Below are 21,480 nucleotides of genomic sequence, written 5' to 3' on the forward strand. Positions count from 1 at the left end.
TGTGTGTGTGTGCATGTGTCATTAATGTGAGATTGAGGGGCACCCTAAGGGGGAATTATAACTAATAAAAGTCGGCCATTTCCTGTTCCCACTAAGAGGTACCAAATAGGATAACATATTAATTTTTTTGAAATTTTAAAAAGAGAAATAACTTTAAAATGATAAAATTTAATTTGCTGCTTACACAATTATTTAATTTTGTTCTAAAATTAATTTTAATTACATAATTTATTATCTACATGTACTTACTAATTACAAAGTAATTGCAATCATGTATTGTGGTATTTATGCATAATAGGTTGACCGATATTTCTCAATTAAATAATCTGTCCAAAAAGAAAAAAAAAAAAAATCATGATGTGTCACTACTAATCATATAAATAATTAATTATCTCGTTATCTACACATATATACACCCTAGTTATAAATCTAAATGTGGCCAACCGTGCTGGACATCGATAATCACAACCACAATGTATCGCTGTTATAGTGTCCATTAACTATTTAAATTTGAATTGATTTTTTCCTATGACCATAGAAATTGGTCAACCATGAAATGATCTGGATTTTTATCAATTCTTCTATTTTTATGCTGTTGGATAATTTATATGGCTTGATCTGACATGCACTGATTAATATCAAACAGGCAGGTAAGATAACTATTCTGTACATTTTCAACACATTGGTCACCTAGATCTATTCAATGTATGTTATTGTATTGTTAGCTTCAAATACCAAAAAACTTCAATATAATTCATCTTTAAATGCTTTTTTATTTTGAATATTGAAACAAAACATACCGTATGCAAATGTTACACGAAATAATTAAATACAGCTAGAATTAGAAAATATGTTAGAAATAGAATTATTTTTGAATATCTTTTAAGACGACCTAATGATTGAGATATGGGCTAGTATGCAATATCTATAAGAACTGTGACATTATGACTAGTTTGTGTTTCCGTGTACTTTACCGATTATGCTGTTCGCTTCACCTAATGCTAACACTCTGGTTATCTCCCTTATCTAAATCAGATTCCCAGCGGTTTTGTAAGTTTAAGATTACCTATTTATACAAATCCGGAATGACAAATTGTAAAATGTCATGAAAACCCAATCAATGATAAGGTCAACTTCATGGCTATTATATCCCGCATGAATTGGACAAAACTCATTTTGCAATGAATATTCATGAGCTTGATTAGTAACTCATTGCTATATATAACCTTTTGCATATATATTGTACTTACAGCATTTTGTTATCAGAATTGATAGGTTTGTCTGTCATCTTAATGATAATCTTGAAAAAAAAATCCACACACACATACACACCTCAACGAAGTGTCAATCAGCACTATCAAATCTCCATAATTCATAAGCAGAGATTAAAAATATCCAATATAAATGACTGTATATATTGTCTTTAACCATTTTTCTGTTAATTTTTTTTATATAAACTGGCTATAAAACTCTAATTAGTCCTGCTGTGAGAAAATTAACTTTATTTGATGGAGAGGGTTCCCGTATGTTAAACCCCTGAAAAGTTTTCCCCGAGAGATGCTGATGTTTAATTAAACCCATAATACAGGATTAGACCATAACAACAATTTATCTGTGACATCGAAACACCCAGAACAACATAGAAACAATGCAATATATTCAAATTTCACCCATTTCCTGTCAATCTCTATTGATTTAAAATGACAAAGTTCCAAATGGGACTTATTAACTTCTATGTAATTAAAGACTAATTTACTAGTTTTTAAATTGAGGTATGGTTTTATCTAATCACTCCAAAATTTGCAGTTGGGGACTTGCTTGACTTAATGTTGGTTCACTTTTTTTTGTTTTTTGAGGGGGAGGAGGGGAGTTTCCTTGTAGTAGTTAGTGACTACCACACAGAACAACATATAGGAGGTCTGTCCCATACCATCCAGAGCAATTAGGTGAAAGTGTCTTGCCCAAGGATTCAACTACAGCAAAGACCAGTTCATTTCTCAGCTTCCATAGAAATACAAACCGAGAAGGGTAGGAAGCGTCAAACTTTAAGTTAAAAAGTGGAAATGTACAGTTGTTATCATAGTCACCATTAAGGAATATATTTGTCAACAGTGTAAACACCATATATCACAGATCTTAATTGAAAATTGAGTATTTGAAAACAATTTAAATGTATAGACAAGATTCCAACAGCGAGGACATGTGGATATTTCAACAATAATGGCAGAACATCCTTCTTCATATCTACAATACAAAGATTTACCAATTTTGTGATATGCCGCTCAGTTCCATAGGAACAACAAACTTTCTTTTTGTGAAACATTTGATTTTCAAGCTCTAAAGAAAACTCATAGTAAATTCAATAGTTTAAAACATAATCTGTATTTCCTATATGCTTTATTTATTGAACAGTCAGTCCTCTTCTTCTAAACATCTGTATGGAAGGATCAAAGTCTTAAAGATATCTGTTCCCTTTAAAGCCATCTTTCTTTATGGAACATCATGATTAATGATTTATTCTGTTTCCCCTATTAGGATCTACCCCTCTGCTTTTATCAAATTGAGAACCTTTCGCCCATTAAGGTTCCATCCCAACTCTGGTCTAAAGCCATTCAGGTATTCTGGAAGGGTACAGCATTTAAAGTTAGCAGAAAATGATAATGCAGGGATCATAATATCATTTGATGGTCTGTCATTATTTAATATATTTCTACATGAAAAATATGAGCTTAATTACACTTGAAATGTAAAAAACAAAACAAAAAATCCTTTATTGATCAAACCCCTTTCATTGATGTTTTCACTGATTTGATTTTGATTAGACCATCAACAGATTGCGCCAGGCAAAAGTCAGCACACCATATTGTCAATGGTAATCAAAATCTAATTAATTAACCGTGACTGCTTGATGGATATTAAAAGGATATTAAGTTCATAAAAAAAGGCTCTTCATTAAATTCTGAAATAAATGTGACCAAAGACAGCTGATGTAGTCGTTAGTCACACATTCCGTTACTGTTGTTAAAATAAAGACGGCTAATTAGCTCCAGCATACCTGAGATTGTCAATTTATAGTATAATGAGATTACTACTCTCACATTCCAGATACAGTTTTATGACCTCCCTGGGTGATGAAGCCATTGCTTCACAAGACCAATAGAAAATACATATCATAGTTTGGCTTTGATTTTTATTCTTATATTCTAGTCAAATAAACAATTCCTGCAATCCTTCTAAAATTAAAATTGATTAACAATTTATTTTCTGCTCCAGCTTCCTCTACCAAAACAAAGAGCAATAACTTCTTATATACCTGCTTGATCAACCAAGGGCAATAACTCTGTTTAAAACAGACTTAAAATATTATGTCCAATATTATTACAAGGCACTATGCTTACTTGCATGTAGAATTATAATCGTATAAATGGTATTAATGTACTCCTTAGACTTTTTAAGTGACCTGGAGTTCCTTCCAGTAATATTTTGAAAATGTGAGAGATAATTTTCAGTAAGGACAGAAACGTAACTTTAAAATCACCCAATGGGAGGTGAAACATTTTTTATAGAACCACAGGGAATAACTGATTTTATATTACACTTGTTTACATAACTGTGTTTATTGTGAGCATTATACTTAAAACCTGCAGAGGGTCATAGACAAACAGATGGAGCATATAATATGCTGGACCCCTACAGGTATTATGAATTAGGTGCCCTGCTGTCAGTCCAGGGGGAGATAATCCTCAACGCTTAATCTATAAGCAAAAACTATCAGAAAACAATAACACATTTGGTATATTGCCAAACAATGTGACTTTCCTGGCCCCAAACAACTACTTGTCTCTGTATCTTAGAGGAGCTACCACTGGTGGGGAGATTGTACAAGGACTGTCTGTATGTTAGAGTACCACTGATGGGGAGATTGTACCACGACTGTCTGTATGTTAGAGTACCACTGATGGGGAGATTGTACCAATAATGTCTGTATGTTAGAGTACCACTGATGGGGAGATTGTACCACGACTGTCTGTATGTTAGAGTACCACTGATGGGGAGATTGTACCAGTACTGTCTGTATGTTAAGAGTACCACTGATGGGGAGATTGTACCACGACTGTCTGTATGTTAGAGTACCACTGATGGGGAGATTGTACCACGACTGTCTGTATGTTAGAGTACCAATGATGGGGAGATTGTACCACGACTGTCTGTATGTTAGAGTACCACTGATGGGGAGATTGTACCACGACTGTCTGTATGTTAGAGTACCACTGATGGGGAGATTGTACCACGACTGTCTGTATGTTAGAGTACCACTGATGGGGAGATTGTACCACGACTGTCTGTATGTTAGAGTACCACTGATGGGGAGATTGTACCACGACTGTCTGTATGTTAGAGTACCACTGATGGGGAGATTGTACCACGACTGTCTGTATGTTAGAGTACCACTGATGGGGAGATTGTACCACGACTGTCTGTATGTTAGAGTACCACTGATGGGGAGATTGTACCACGACTGTCTGTATGTTAGAGTACCACTGATGGGGAGATTGTACCACGACTGTCTGTATGTTAGAGTACCACTGACGGGGAGATTGTACCACGACTGTCTGTATGTTAGAGTACCACTGACGGGGAGATTGTACCACGACTGTCTGTATGTTAGAGTACCACTGACGGGGAGATTGTACCACGACTGTCTGTATGATAGAGTACCACTGACGGGGAGATTGTACCACGACTGTCTGTATGTTAGAGTACCACTGACGGGGAGATTGTACCACGACTGTCTGTATGTTAGAGTACCACTGACGGGGAGATTGTACCACGACTGTCTGTATGTTAGAGTACCACTGACGGGGAGATTGTACCACGACTGTCTGTATGTTAGAGTACCACTGATGGGGAGATTGTACCACGACTGTCTGTATGTTAGAGTACCACTGACGGGGAGATTGTACCACGACTGTCTGTATGTTAGAGTACCACTGACGGGGAGATTGTACCACGACTGTCTGTATGTTAGAGTACAACTGACGGGGAGATTGTACCACGACTGTCTGTATGTTAGAGTACCACTGACGGGGAGATTGTACCACGACTGTCTGTATGTTAGAGTACCACTGATGGGGAGATTGTACCACGACTGTCTGTATGTTAGAGTACCACTGATGGGGAGATTGTACCATGACTGTCTGTATGTTAGAGTACCACTGATGGGGAGATTGTACCATGACTGTCTGTATGTTAGAGTACCACTGATGGGGAGATTGTACCACGACTGTCTGTATGTTAGAGTACCACTGATGGGGGAGATTGTACCATGTTATTGTCTGTATGTTAGAGTACCACTGACGGGGAGATTGTACCAAGACTGTCTGTATGTTAGAGTACCACTGATGGGGAGATTGTACCACGACTGTCTGTATGTTAGAGTACCACTTATGGGGAGATTGTACCACGACTGTCTGTATGTTAGAGTACCACTGATGGGGAGATTGTACCACGACTGTCTGTATGTTAGAGTACCACTGACGGGGAGATTGTACTATGACTGTCTGTATGTTAGAGTACCACTGATGGGGAGATTGTACCACGACTGTCTGTATGTTAGAGTACCACTGATCGGGAGATTGTACCACGACTGTCTGTATGTTAGAGTACCACTGATGAACAGATTGTACTAATATATCATATGTGCTTGCATACCTTTCGAATGATGGTGATATTTCTCAAATATCTATGTACGTATTTATGCCAGCAGACCAGCCAATAAAGATTGATAGAATTTGATTATTCTGGTGTAACTTGATTGATCTATGTGGTACTTTTCACTCTAAAATATTAAAATAAATGAAGCGTTAAAATAAAGTCTTTAAGTCTGCACAAAAAATCTCTAAAGAAATCAGTGAGCGACATGTGTGGAATACTAATACGTCAACTTCAAAGGGAGACAATTCTATACACAAAAAGGACGTTTATCACCGGTAGATAATGATGGTAGAGTTTTCGGTCTAAAATTGTGTATAAATTTAATAGTTAATATGCCCTGCATGCTCCGAGTGACATTATCATCAATGAAAAGACAAAATTTGATGTCTGTACATCACCAGGCATGACAAGGGACTATAAGAAACCTTAACGAAGTAATGTATGGTCCTGATCCTCAAATAACGCAAAATACCATCGAAAACCAGTGTTAGGTGAGGGATATATACCTGGAGGACTCGGATCAATACCTTGAGTTTTATCGCACCGATCAGGAGAGAGTTGAACAAGTTTATTTGTATAGATTTTCAAATGGTATTTAACTCCATTTTAGATTATCTGAAAATGCATGGAATGGTTTTTTTTACAATGGAATCAAAGTGTTCCCATATACAAATATTAAGTAAAGGTCTAATATCTTAATGCATTGAACAAATATCAGTTGATAAAAACAGATAAGAAAACATACACATATTTGTACCATGAATCAGCTCTAGAAAATCTATGTAACCTATACTGTATGTCCATTGGCACCTCCTGTCTAAAATTGTGTAGACGGAAACCTTAAATTTTATATCCAATTAAACCATTTTAGCAAAAACCAAAGACACTAGACAAAGCTCTAAAAAAACAAATTGATTTAAAATAGTTGTGGGTAATTAGGGACCATTGCTGTGTGTGTGATGTTAAGAATAAAAACAATGATTTACTTACAAGTCTTTCCTTTCCTAACTTCTTGTCAGGGCTAATCACAATCTGAAGCAACTTGATAGAAACTTACACCTAGCTTTCAATACAAAATAGGTCATTACAAGTATATCAATGGAATTCCCTCTCTCAAGTATAAAAAGGCCACTTGTCTCCAGAAAAGTCTCCAGAAATAAAGTTTATGTTACTCGACTAATTTAATTTTATGCAAATAATAACTTAAAAAAAAAAAAAAATCCCCATTATTAGACTTAACTTTCTAATTGAAAACAACATTCATGTCTAATAAATCCACAACAACAATGTACAGAGTTACTGCCCTTTGCGATACAAACTAGATTACCTCTGTTGCTTACAGTAAATCACTTATATTTCACGTGGGAGTTATTTTCGTGCTAATACACCAGGAAAGTCAATTTGGAATTCAAATCCTTCGTGATTATTTGTACGAATATAACACGCGACCAAGCTACTGGTTACTGATACAGGAGACTTCAGAGTCCATGACTCTTATAGCTCATCAATTGCGAATTAAATGTCATTTTTAGATCAGCATTCGCAATTACATAATTTCGCAAACATGTCAGAAATACAATATTCACGAAATCTGAAGAGGCAAGTTCCAGAAATACAATATTCATGAAATTTAAGTTATTTACAGTATAATGATTTGAGTTACATCATCACATAGCGTAGGGATAGCCTTAAGATCATCAATGTACCTGTGTATATTCAAGGGTATATGTGTTTTACTTGTTACGGGTCTGGGTCACAAATGGCTCACTTAAAGAGCTTCGCATTTGAACACTACAGCACAGACAGTGTAATATACTCCAGCCAGTTGGATTGATATATTTCTGACCAAGATAAAATTAGCCACAAACATTCATGTACTTGGTTTACTTATCAAGTATTAGCATGTATATCTGCCTTACATCAAAACAGAAATAATTTTCAGAAAAACGTCTTGACACCAGTCCTCAAGATAGGGTTTAGCAGCAAATATTCGCATAATTCATACAGAGCTATAAATCGTGGCTTTTAGGCTTAGAATGTAAGGTCGATATCTGATGGAAGATAAGAATGTAATGTGTTAAGTATTTTCAGCATCCATTTGTATATTACACTAACATCCAATACTGAGTTACCATTTGGTTATACAGACACACAATATCGTACAAAATGGCCACTTTCCTTAAGGAAACTCTTGGGGAGAGTTTTGATACATTCAAGTATCACAGGAAGGAGAGTTTTGATACATACAAATATCACAGGAAGGAGAGTTTTGATACATTCAAGTATCACAGGAAGGAGAGTTTTGATACATACAAATATCACAGGAAGGAGAGTTTTGATACATTCAAGTATCCCAGGAAGGAGAGTTTTGATACATACAAATATCACAGGAAGGAGAGTTTTGATACATTCAAATATCACAGGAAGGGGCCTTTTCCACAGTAGGAGACTTGGTAGAATTCTGTTACACACTATGGTACAAAATGGCCTCTTTCTGAAAGAATATTCCTGGGGGGGGGGGGGGGTGATACAACATCACAGGAAGTGGCATAGATACACAATACACAATATGGTACAACTGTGGCCTCTTACCTAATGAAGATACATTTTAACACATGAAGGGGGGGGGGGTAAGGGGGTAGGGAGTGTAGAATGACATGTACCTGATCCTATTATCCTATTCCTGTTGGACACCCAAGGGAGAAAAGTCTACATCCTCAACATATGGTGCAATATATTGTCTCAGCACCACTTATAGAAGGATAGATATACACAATATGGTGTGATTGAGTGTGTCCCTGTAGGGTTGGAGGACCTGTAGATATATACACAATATGGTGTGATTAAGTGTGTCCCTGTAGGGTTGGAGGACCTGTAGATATACACACAATATGGTGTGATTGAGTGTGTCCCTGTAGGGTTGGAGGACCTGTAGATATATACACAATATGGTGTGATTGAGTGTGTCCCTGTAGGGTTGGAGGACCTGTAGATATACACACAATATGGTGTGATTAAGTGTGTCCCTGTAGGGTTGGCGGACCTGTAGATATACACACAATATGGTGTGATTAAGTGTGTCCCTGTAGGGTTGGCGGACCTGTAGATATACACACAATATGGTGTGATTGAGTGTGTCCCTGTAGGGTTGGAGGACCTGTAGATATATACACAATATGGTGTGATTAAGTGTGTCCCTGTAGGGTTGGAGGACCTGTAGGTGTATACACAATATGGTGCTCACTTTACCAGACTTGGAGAGCTGGACATGGTGTGGCCATGTGCCTCTGTGAATTCTTTCGATTTCTGATTGAACCTACAGTTAAATGATTTTACAACATTTGAAAGCATAAAAAAATAACGACTTTTTTTTATTTGTGATAGAAAATAAAAATATTATACTCCATTCAGCTAGAGGGCTGATGATCATTTTGAAAAAGTTTGTCACAGGGATTACTTCCTCAAAGAAATATAAAATAGCTTTACGGTCTTAAAACGTGGAAGATTTTTTATATAAATATGACTGCAACATAAGAACTATAAATCTGACATCATCAACATCAGAACTATAAATCTGACATCATCAACATCAGAACTATAAATCTGACATCATCAATGGAAACTGAGGAGTTGCGCAAAGAAAGAGCACTTTACATAATCAGGATACATTTTTACCATGATACGTTTATTGAGATGGAATCTGGCATTGTCTCATTTGGTACAAATGATGTTCTGTTGTATCACAGCAAAATCTCCAGAACCACATTCCCACTGGATTCCGATTTCACACTATCATCTTATTGCTATATTATCTCCCCTTTTCTGAACTCTCTTTTGAACAATTTAGTCTCTCAATATTGTCAATGAAGAATGATTAGTTGTAATGGAAATATCAAATACACCATTTTCTTCGATGTCAACTTCCATTTTGTTTTCCCTCCTGAGATTTACAGCCCCAATGCACTGACAACAAAACCACAAGATCTGTTTGAATTGAACACTACTATTTATACTGTCATTCTAAAATTCAAATATTGAAAAATATCAATATATTTGCTTCAAAATAGGAAAAAAAGGAAGGGGGGGGGGGGGGGGGGGGGTTATTCTATTTAATTTCAATAGAAATGCTTATTCCTCTGCAAGGAAAAGGAGCTATCTCAAACTAAGGAAATTTCCTTTGAATCTAAAGTTAAACTTAATCCTTAGATTGATTAGGAAACAATTAGGAACTGTCCCAAGATGGTGTTAAAAGTGAGCATTTACTACGATAACGAAATCAACATTGGAGAAACTGACAAATGTACACAATTTTTAATTTCAAGTCTTTCAAAATTCTCCATAAACGCTTTTTTAAGGAAACATGTCATTTAAAAAAAAACTTAGAATATTAGAATTTGAGAGTTAGATGAGAAATACAATGAGGTGTGAGAGTTTTAACTTTAATGTCTTTCAGAATTCTCCATTATTGCTTTTCACTGCATAAATGTGATATCCGAAAAAATTGAAAGCAATATCTAGTTAACTGTTAAAAGTTTCCTGGCAGAGATAGCAATAGAAAACAGGTCTGGCATCCCAAAACTTGGGATCAACACTGCCCGTGTTTATATTCTAGAGTTCCTGACTCTAAATCTATATATATCACTCAACACAAAATAGCAAATGGAAGCTCTAAAAAATTTAACGACCAAATTAATGTGACAGAAATTATTGCCATTTTCACCCTGTACTGAGCTAATTGTTAAATGCAGTATTCGTAAAATGTTGGTTTATATGTGTAGTGATTAAAACCAATTTACCGTAGATTTCCCTCCGTAAAAGCCTGTTTGTGGCAGTGATACCTGTTTGGTTTACTTGCACGGATGGCTGTGGATGGATTTGATTACCATTATACCAGCGTGTCGCTACAATCACACGCCACGCCGAAAAATCAATTAAAACACTATGCACAATTAATGCAATCAAATTTCATTTCCTGTTTAGGTCATATAACCTAATTCTACTCCACCAGATCAACTAGCCTATTGATTTCTTATAATGGCAGGAACAAAACAGAGATAGCAGTATCAGACTCCAGCCGGAAACCTTTTGCGTTCTGATCCACTCTCCCTAAATGGTCAATACTGCATCATTTACAGGCCCAAAGGCACCTGTTATGTTCTGTATCTAGTTTCTGATTTTATGAGTGGCCCTTTTTTAGATGAAAGTTATTTTTTGCAGAAAAGACAGGTTTTGACAATAAACAGATGACGGACCAATGCTATGCTTTCCTAAAGTAACATGCTATGAGAGCTACAATTGAGACTTTATAAAATATTGACTACGGATGATTAATTTATTGATGATACCTTTTAAAGGCATACATTAATTATACGCCTGTCGTTAAGAATGATATCAATTGAACAAGTAACAAGTGAAAATGTGTAGAATGAAGGAACTCTGTCACATATCATAGGTACAGTATAATGTAGATGTAGATGTAGAAGGGAGGTAACTCTCACATATCATAGGTACAGTATAATGTAGATGTAGATGTAGAAGGGAGGTAACTCTGTCACATATCATAGGTACAGTATAATGTAGATGTAGAAGGGAGGGAACTCTCACATATCATAGGTACAGTATAATGTAGATGTAGAAGGGAGGTAACTCTCACATATCATAGGTACAGTATAATGTAGATGTAGAACTGAGGTAACTCTCACATATTATAGGTACAGTATAATGTAGATGTAGAAGGGAGGGAACTTTGTTACATATCATAGGTACAGTATAATGTAGATGTAGAAGGGAGGGAACGCTCACATATCATAGGTTCAGTATAATGTAGATGTAGAAGGGAGGTAACTCTGTCACATATCATAGGTACAGTATAATGTAGATGTAGAAGGGAGGTAACTCTCACATATCATAGGTTCAGTATAATGTAGATGTAGAAGGGAGGTAACTCTCACATATCATAGGTACAGTAAAATGTAGATGTAGAAGGGAGGGAACTCTGTCACATATCATAGGTACAGTATAATGTAGATGTAGATGTAGAAGGGAGGTAACTCTCACATATCATAGGTACAGTATAATGTAGATGTAGAAGGGAGGGAACTCTGTCACATATCATAGGTACAGTCTAATGTAGATGTAGAAGGGAGGTAACTCTCACATATCATAGGTACAGTATAATGTAGATGTAGAAGGGAAGGAACTCTGTCACATATCATAGGTACAGTATAATGTAGATGTAGAAGGGAGGTAACTCTCACATATCATAGGTACAGTATAATGTAGATGTAGAAGGGAGGTAACTCTGTCACATATCATAGGTACAGTATAATGTAGATGTAGAAGGGAGGGAATGCTCACATATCATAGGTTCAGTATAATGTAGATGTAGAAGGGAGGTAACTCTGTCACATATCATAGGTACAGTATAATGTAGATGTAGAAGGGAGGTAACTCTGTCACATATCATAGGTACAGTATAATGTAGATGTAGAAGGGAGGTAACTCTGTCACATATCATAGGTACAGTATAATGTAGATGTAGAAGGGAGGGAATGCTCACATATCATAGGTTCAGTATAATGTAGATGTAGAAGGGAGGGACTCTCACATATCATAGGTACAGTAAAATGTAGATGTAGAAGGGAGGTAACTCTCACATATCATAGGTTCAGCATAATGTGTATGGGGGCAACTATTTACACAAGATACAACTTATAAGGGAGATAACTGACACAGATTAAAAAGGGAGATGACTCTTATACAAATTTCAGGTATGATTTATAAGGGAGAAAACTTTTATACATTCACAGACAAACTGTAAACGAGAAATAATTTAAAACATAAATCAACACATAATGTATAAGGGAGATAACTCCAATACACAAATTAAAGGTAAAATATGTATGGGAGACAACGCTTACACAAACTTATGGTATGATATATAAGGGAGATAACTCAAATACACATATTTCAGGTTAAAATATGTATGGGAGGTAACTCTTATATAAGCTTAAAGTATAATGCATAAGGGAGAGAAAATTTACCAAAAATAGTGTGCAAGGTAGTATATAACCTAACATTTTTTATATGGACAATCTAATTTTCCAGACATTTTGTCTAAATGAAATCTGGGCTGAATACAGGTAAATATGGTAATTATGAACTATAACTATAGCAGAGTGACACAACCCAACACTGTTCTGTTATAATATATTTTGACTGATCTCTCTAAAGAGACAGAAATCTGCTACACTGAAATGTTAGGTAGAGATGGAGATAAGATGGTAGCCAAGCGATGTCAATCAACGAGCTGTTTCTATCATGTGAAATTACACTCTCAACACTCTGGAGCATTCACTAAAATTGTTTCAATTGTGTTGAACAAACAGAGAAATGTCTGGAAGCATCATCAGACACACAACAACATGGAAACGGTAAGTAGTCGTGGAGTGTTGAGTTGGATAGATCAAGGCAGTAGACAGAGTTCTTTTATGAGAGGGAGTTGAGTTTGTTATAGGGATGAAAGATTTGTTTATGACGGGAAATGAGTTTGGAGTCAATGAAAGATTGAGTTTGTTTATGACGGGAAATGAGTTTGGAGTCAACGAAAGATTGAGTTTGTTTACGATGGGAAATGAGTTTGGAGTCAATGAAATATTGAGTTTGTTTATGACGGGAAATGAGTTTGGAGTCAATGAAAGATTGAGTTTGTTTATGACGGGAAATGAGTTTGGAGTCAACGAAAGATTGAGTTTGTTTACGATGGGAAATGAGTTTGGAGTCAATGAAATATTGAGTTTGTTTATGACGGGAAATGAGTTTGGAGTCCATGAAAGATTGAGTTTGTTTATGACGGGAAATGAGTTTGGAGTCAATGCAAGATTGAGTTTGTTTAAGATGGGAAATAAGTCTGGAGTCAATGAAATGAGTTTTTATACAAAGGAAAGTTGAGTTTGGAGGTGAAGAGATGTTGCTGTTGAGAATGATTATTACTCTAATCAATTCTGATGGCAGATAATGGATTTATGTCAACATCATCAGAAGAAAGCTAAAACTGGGTCACGACATGAACATCAATTAGAGGACAATCAATTAGAGGTCATTGTAGTACCAAGATCTCACCAAAATATTCCAGAATCCAATAAAAAACTGAAGGATGAAAAGTGTTTCAATTCTCAAAATTGCAGCAAATGTGCCACATTAAAGGGAGTGTTTTATTAGAAAAACAATTTTTTGGATTAATTTCATTTGAAAGAAAACAAAATTAATGAAGTTTGCTTACAGCATACACCAGTTTTGGTTTTTTGACAATTTTTGTTACGAAAACATATATTTGATATAAAGCCATGCTGGAGTTTCACAGAAATTCTTGGGTTTTTATCAGCAAGTGAGGAAAATACCATACTGAGACCAGTAGGTAAGACAAACCCCTACCAGTCTATTCAATGGGATACATTTTTGTTAAGAAAATACACACATATTTTAGTTCCAATAAGCTCGATATTCGATACACTAGAATTCAAAAGATTTACAGAGTATTTATCTTTGCTATTGGACATTATCTGGTATTTTTTCAACCCTTGTGTTTTAAACTGAGGTTAAAATGTCAGATTCACAGCCAGATACGATGGGTCACCTTACTATACCGTGAATAGATTTAAATCCGAACACCAGTTCTTATCAGCCGCAATGTTCAAACTTCCAAATATGTTCTCAATAGGCCCAGCCCTATGAATTGTGACAGCTTTAACTTGGTATTCAATGACACCAGTTCTAGCTTCTATTCCTCATGACCTGTCAAATAGCCTCTTCTTCTGTCACAGACAGGATTGAAGCAAACAATCGGCGAATTGTGATGACTATACACAAGTTGTTCAATGAGGGTACCACAAATTTAGCGTCTAGCACCATAAGATATGTATATTACTTCATGACAAGGTAGAGCTGGGGTTACAATACGAGTATTCAATAAAGAGCCATCGTAAATCATTGAGGAGTCTAACATGTTTGGACATTCAACAGATAAGTGCTTAGGCAGCAAACTTATAGACAGGATTTTCTATTCACAATACAGTACAGAAAGATGGGAATAACTTACAAATTCTAGTCAAGGTTTTCTTCAAACTAAATAAATGGAGTGAAGCTTTCCTTTTTCAAAAACAAGACGTGTTTTGTTTTAAATAAGTCAAATACCAATCACCAATTTAAATGAAGGCTCCCAAAGTGGCCAAACAAGTGAAAAGAGACCTTTATGGACAGGTGACCTTTATATAGAAGTTCATTAAGAACAGGTAAGACTGGGAACCAGATCAGGTGGTCTTTATATAGAGGTTCATATAGAACAGGTTTACACTGGGAATCAGATCAGGTGGCCTCTATAGACAGGTTCATATAGAACAGGTCTTACTGAGAACCAGATCAGGTGGCCTCTATAGACAGGTTCATATAGAACAGGTCTTACTAAGAACCAGATCAGGTGGTTTTTATAGACAGGTTCATACATAACAGGTCTTACACTGAGAATCAGATCAGGTGGCCTCTATAGACAGGTTCATATAGAACAGGTCTTACTGAGAACCAGATCAGGTGGTCTTTATAGACAGGTTCATTTTGAAAATGTTACACTGAAAACCAGATTAGGTGTTTTTTATAGACAGGTTTTATATCCATTGATACAAAAAGGGTATATTCACACTTTGTAACACATAAGATCTGAAAAAGTTTCTACTGAATTAAAAAAGTATGTTCAAATTATCAAACTCAATAGATGAATCTGTCTGATATATATGTTATAGTCCTTATTTCCCTTTACAACATACAACTTAAAAATATACCTTTTTTCAAAAAATAACCAATTCTTATTTATGAAGAGAAAGAATTTCTAAATCTTTTAAAGTTTGTTTTTCTATATTTAAAACATAACTTTTAGACATCATTGGCCATAACTCCAATACCAAACCTTTCAGAATGCATTCATCTGAAATAACTCCAGATATATTTGAAGGAAGTTTTAAAATAAACCATGTCCATCATTGTTTCGATGAGTAGGAATTTACTGCTTCCCCCCATGTACTCAAGTCTGGAAATCTGAGGATTTCTGAACAGGTAATCCATCGACTGACAGTTCTTCTGTGTAAACCAGTGTCTGTTTGATTTATGGTGCTAAACATCCTAAAATAAACACTTCAAGAAATGTGATTTTTTCAAGGAATTTTGGTTTGTCTTTAAAAAGGATTACACAATAGCAAGTTTCGTTCACTCAATTTTCGTTCTCGAGTATATATAGTAACTGATAACTAATGAGTAATACAGGTATACTTGGAATAACTCTCCCACCCCTCCTTGTCTCGCCAGACAGGTGTCAGGGATTCAGTCTTTTTCAGCCTATAATGATAATCTTTTTCCTTGAACTTTTCACATATAAGAATCTCATTTACTTTCAATTCTATTCAGACATCAGAGAGTCGATTTTGTAAATATGAAACTGCAGTCTTTTAAGCCTTTTTATAGAATCAAACAATGAAATGTTTAACTGATATCACGAAGTAGAACTACTTAAATCAACAAACGTTTGAAAAATATAACAGAAAGCCCGGAGATTAACTCCTTAATTCAACAAAAGTTTCAAATGTACAACAGGTATCATTGAGCAGAACTCATTAATTCAACAAATGTTTCAAAACTCCTTAAGTCAACACAATTAGGAAAATCCTTGACAAATGGAAATTATATGAGCACTGATAAGATGGGTTAAACAATTCCTATTGTCAGGTCACCATCATCCTTTTAATGAAGATACCGTTAGCTGGTAAGCATTCACATCAAAGTAGGAACGACTAAGCCAGATATCATTGTGTCTGTGTAAGTAATTATCAGGTTGTTATGCAGTGCTGTAGGATATCATTATATGCTATAAATTAATCCCTATAACTGGAAAAACAATGGCATTAAGTCAGCAGCACAGGTGTTAGTTCATACCACAACAATCAATGAAAAACATTTATTTATCTTTACGCTTCATTCCCGGCTGTAACTCTGACAAAAGAGCATTGTGTGGTTCAACCCGTTTGTGTTTCTCTGAAAGCTGATATCAAGGATTGTTCTGTGCTAATATGGTTGTCTCTTGGCAAGACACTTTATCCCAATTTCAAAGGATAGCATGCTTATATGTTCAATAAGGTAGCCACCAGCTACTACAAAGAACCCAGCATACAAAAAAGCCCTTGCTGTCAACAGGTGATAAACCCAGCATCAAGCAAACATCAGGGGGACTAATAAAGGACTCCTTAAGTGTTCAAAACATAACTTTTAATAGAATGTCACTTTTTTGTCAAATCTAGATTATTTGATTAGTGGTTTTGTAATTACGACAACTTCTGATACCAAATTAGCATTTCAAATCTGGCACTGGAATACTTATTATCTTCTGCAATTCTTTCAGTAAAAGGTAAAGTTTATGAGAAATTCAAATTGAATCATCTCTTTGCCTCAGTGTGAAAATAGCCAGTATGTCATGGAAGTGGCTGGCAGTAATTGGTTTTGGGAAAAACACTGGATACTATGCCCTAATAAAACTCTAGAAATGAAAAAAATAATTGTTTATCAAAGTCCCTAAAGTTCATTATAATAGAAGTTAACTGCATTTTATTTCTTTATACAGTGTAATATATACACCAGTCCCTGATGAGAATACCTGTATAGGTTTTTAAAGCAAGGCAGGTATGTTACTGAATATGCAGAATGATATACTGGACACTATAAACCATCAGGCTCCAAGCTATAAACATATTATAATGTATTCATGCATTTTTTGCATTAAGAAATGCAGGTGGGTGGCCATACAGGTATGCTGTCTCACCTGTCAGGTTACACCTATACAGACTAAGTTACCACATGTATCTTTATCTTCCCTGTCTGGTTTGTATGGCCCAATTAGAGAATCATTATTATCAGCTATTACTGAAGAGCCATACAGTTTACTTTTATTACCAAAGAAAGTAAACATTCTATATTAAAACTAGCCGAGCCACCCAGCCATTTGATAGGTTGGCATTTAATCTGTTAATGACTTGACCATAAATTGTCAGATAATGAGAACCTAGACATACAGACACCTGTAGACAAACAGTCCAAGACAACTCTGTTTCTACTGGACACAACCTGATATACAGGAAACGCTGTGGATGAGAGGTATATATTACAACTGTACAATTGTCGGTAACCACATAACTTCAGATATGATATTATCCAGAGTCAAAGCTTCTCATCAGATGGCAAACAGGACTAGACACACAGACGAACACTAAAGAATTCACTGGCAGAAAGTATTATAACCAACAGAATGACTGAATGTACAGATCCCTTCTCCAGTCTAACGGAGGAGAAATAAACTGGTATTTCACGACAGCTCACTCAGAATCCATGGTCCCAAAAACTTACAATTTGCAGCATCTAACCATTATCTGACCCTGACCACTCAAGCCATTTCGATACTCAGGAAATAAAACCGTCTAAGAAACTGATCGCAAAAAACTGGTGACAACCTCTATCTTATTCCACCTACACAAACCATTTTGATGTTCAGAAAATGAAACTGTGATACATTTATGTTAAATCATTACGAGGTGCTGTAACTATTTAAGACCATGAGTCCCTTACTCGCCAGCTCCCCAACCTGACAGTAAGTAAGACGAGCTATCTTCTGGTATAACGTAAAAGTACAGCAGGTTCTCATAAAATCTCGGTTCCCCCTTAGTGATGTTATTAAGAACAAATGCAGGTTTTACATATAAATAATTTAATTTTGCTTGTAACAAGCATTTTCATTGGCTCAAAAAATTATGTTATCATCTCATAACATAAAAATTGGTTGACTGTGACGTCAGCGGAGTAATCGTTGTTCACGGGATTTTGTATTTATCGATGTGTTTTTAAATATCTGGAGCAAAATAAACATGTTAAACTTAATGAAAATGTTTCTTATCGTTGTTGATTAAATTATAAGGGTTAACTGTAATATTTTTTTACGTTATTGAGCAATAACACAAAAAACTGGGGTGTACTCTTTTCATAAACCGCTTCGCGATTTATTCAGAGTACACCCCAGTTTTTTGTGTTATTGCTCAATAACGTAAAAAAAATATTACAGTTAACCCTTAAATAGCGTTGCCCGTTATCAGCAATGTACCAGATACACAATAACACACCTATACTGATATTAACTATAACACACCTATACTGATATTAACTGTCTATATGGTACATTCCACAACAGAAAATCTCCTATTGCTCCCTTACACCCTTTTTCATCAAAATTATGCATATAAGATCAAAATATAATCGTCACGATAAGGAGGCCTTTATGGTACTATTTGTCATCAGTATTTCATTATACAAAGAATTTATTTCTCGATATAACAATATTGAATTTTCGATATTTTAACAAGTACAATAAATGATTGTGAAGATCTCTGGCAGCAGCAATCACACTATGCACTCATTTTATATGTATTTTATGTATTTTTTATGTATGCATAAACATGTCATTTCCAAATTTCAATTTTATTTAGATGATCATTCCTGGCCTCAACGTCCATTTGTGTGTGTCCTAGACCTCTATTGAATATAAAAACCAAATTAGAAGGGTGTGAGGTGTTTACTTTTGGCCTTTCCAAAAACTTACCCAAAAAACTTTAAAGTCTTAAGGTGGGACAGGGATGCGGATCCGCAGGCCGACACCGAAGTACAGCATTAGCTCACCGTTACTCGTAACCACTAATAAGATACCATGAAGCTCAGACAATGCAGTGACATTGTGAATAAAGCGCATTAACTTTATATAAAGCCAGACACAATCTATAGAGTCCAGTCCATAAGATTTGTGGCAGCAAAAAGTCAGAATGTAAATCATAAGTCATAGACTCAGCTTTAACAGTGATAATCTCAGAAATCAAGGGAAATTTATTGCCTTATAACATTTTTGTGTAAAGGACAAGTGCTATGAATGTTGTTCCGGATACTCAGTCTCAATCCCGGACCTTCAGGAGTTCAATGCAATCAAATAAAACTATCCCCAAAGATCTATGGTTGATGGGTTTAAAAAAAAATAATTGTTTACAGAACGGTTTTAACCTGTGCCTATCTTAGTTCAAACGTAATCAAACATTCCTTACCTCACAGTGAAGTTGAGCCGATAAAAACATATGAATTAGTTATAAACTGTATTATAATCTTACCACAAATTTCCACAGTTAACTATCTGTTTATCACCATCATACAGTTGACCAGTAGGGCGAGGGGAGGGACCATATGTAGTTATGAGGAGTAGGGCGAGGGGAAGGACCATATGTAGTTATGATGAGTAGGGCGAGGGGAGGGACCATATGTAGTTATGACAAGTAGGGCGAGGGGAGGGACCGTATGTAGTTATGACAAGTAGGGCGAGTGGAGGGACCATATGTAGTTATAATGAGTAGGGCGAGGGGAGGGATTATATGTAGTTATGACAAGTAGGGCGAGGGGAGGGATTATATGTAGTTATGGGGAGTAGGGCGAGGGGAGGGACCATATGTTGTTATAATGAGTAGGGCGAGGGGAGGGACCATATGTAGTTATGACCAGTAGGGCGAGGGGAGGGACCATATGTAGTTATGACCAGTAGGGCGAGGGGAGGGACCATATGTAGTTATGACAAGTAGGGCGAGGGGAGGGACCAGCGAGGGGAGGAACCATATGTAGTTATGAGGAGTAGGGCGAGGGGAGGGACCATATGTAGTTATGACAAGTAGGGCGAGGGGAGGGACCATATGTAGTTATGACAAGTAGGGCGAGGGGAGGGACCATATGTAGTTATGACGAGTAGGGCGAGGGGAGGGACCATATGTAGTTATGACGAGTAGGGCGAGGGAAGGGACCATATGTAGTTATGACAAGTAGGGCGAGGGGAGGAACCATATGTAGTTATGAGGAGTAGGGCGAGGGGAGGGACCATATGTAGTTATGACAAGTAGGGCGAGGGGAGGAACCATATGTAGTTATGAGGAGTAGGGCGAGGGAAGGAACCATATGTGGTTATGATGAGAAGGACGAGGGAAGGGACCATCCATATGTAGTTATGACGGGTAGGGCGAGGGGAGGGACCATATGTAGTTATGAGGAGTAGGGCGAGGGGAGGGACCATATATAGTTATGAGGAGTAGGGCGAGGGAAGGGACCATATGTAGTTATGACGAGTAGGGCGAGGGGAGGGACCATATGTAGTTATGAGGAGTAGGGCGAGGGGAGGGACCATATGTAGTTATGAGGAGTAGGGCGAGGGGAGGGACCATATGTAGTTATGAGGAGTAGGGCGAGGGGAGGGACCGTATGTAGTTATGACAAGTAGGGCGAGGGGAGGGACCATATGTAGTTATGATGAGAAGGACGAGGGAAGGGACCATCCATATGTAGTTATGACCAGTAGGGCGAGGGAAGGGACCATCTATATGCATTTTTTGATATGTAGTTATGTGAAGCAGTGAGCAACCAACATATTATTACATCATTTTATATACATGTGACGAGTGTTTAATACGACATTTAGGGGGCACTACAAGTATGCTGGAATAACAATCTGCATTTAGAGCAGTGCATAATGTTTGATAGCGCGGCAGAAAAACAAGTATTCCTCGTCAGGTTTGTATGATGAGATATTGGGAGTCTGTCTGCAGCGCTGTGGTATAGATATTGTGTAATCTACTATCAAGTGCCTCAACAAAGCACACACTC

At 36.4% G+C, this 21,480-nt stretch overlaps 1 protein-coding gene across 3 annotated transcripts in view; it reads right to left on the reverse strand.

Annotated features, from left to right (window-relative positions):
• The window catches only part of LOC117344361 (RNA-binding motif, single-stranded-interacting protein 3-like), a 261,555-nt gene that overhangs the window by 122,332 nt on the left and 117,743 nt on the right, over nucleotides 1–21,480 (reverse strand). The window lies entirely within an intron of this gene.

Source organism: Pecten maximus, chromosome 15 (assembly GCF_902652985.1).
Source record: "Pecten maximus chromosome 15, xPecMax1.1, whole genome shotgun sequence".
Classification (NCBI taxonomy): domain Eukaryota; kingdom Metazoa; phylum Mollusca; class Bivalvia; order Pectinida; family Pectinidae; genus Pecten; species Pecten maximus.